This window comes from Penaeus monodon, chromosome 33, assembly GCF_015228065.2.
Source record: "Penaeus monodon isolate SGIC_2016 chromosome 33, NSTDA_Pmon_1, whole genome shotgun sequence".
In the NCBI taxonomy this organism is placed as follows: domain Eukaryota; kingdom Metazoa; phylum Arthropoda; class Malacostraca; order Decapoda; family Penaeidae; genus Penaeus; species Penaeus monodon.
In genome coordinates, this window is record NC_051418.1 from 25,416,077 (window position 1) to 25,416,311 (window position 235).

A 235-nucleotide genomic window follows, 5' to 3' on the forward strand; every position below is an offset into this window, starting at 1 on the left:
GAGAGAGGAGGAAAGGAGATGGACTGTCCTGCTGTGCTTGGGGTTTTGCAGTGAAGTGGCCAACGCGCCTCGTGGTATTTGTCATCACGTGCAAAATAAATTTCAACATTTCAACACGATTGATTCGACTTTTGTTACTCTTTCATAATTTCGGGGGGGGGGGGGAGTGGGAAGAATAACGTCGGAATTAATTTGGCTGTAAAGTAATTGATGAAAAAGGAATATATTGTAAGGA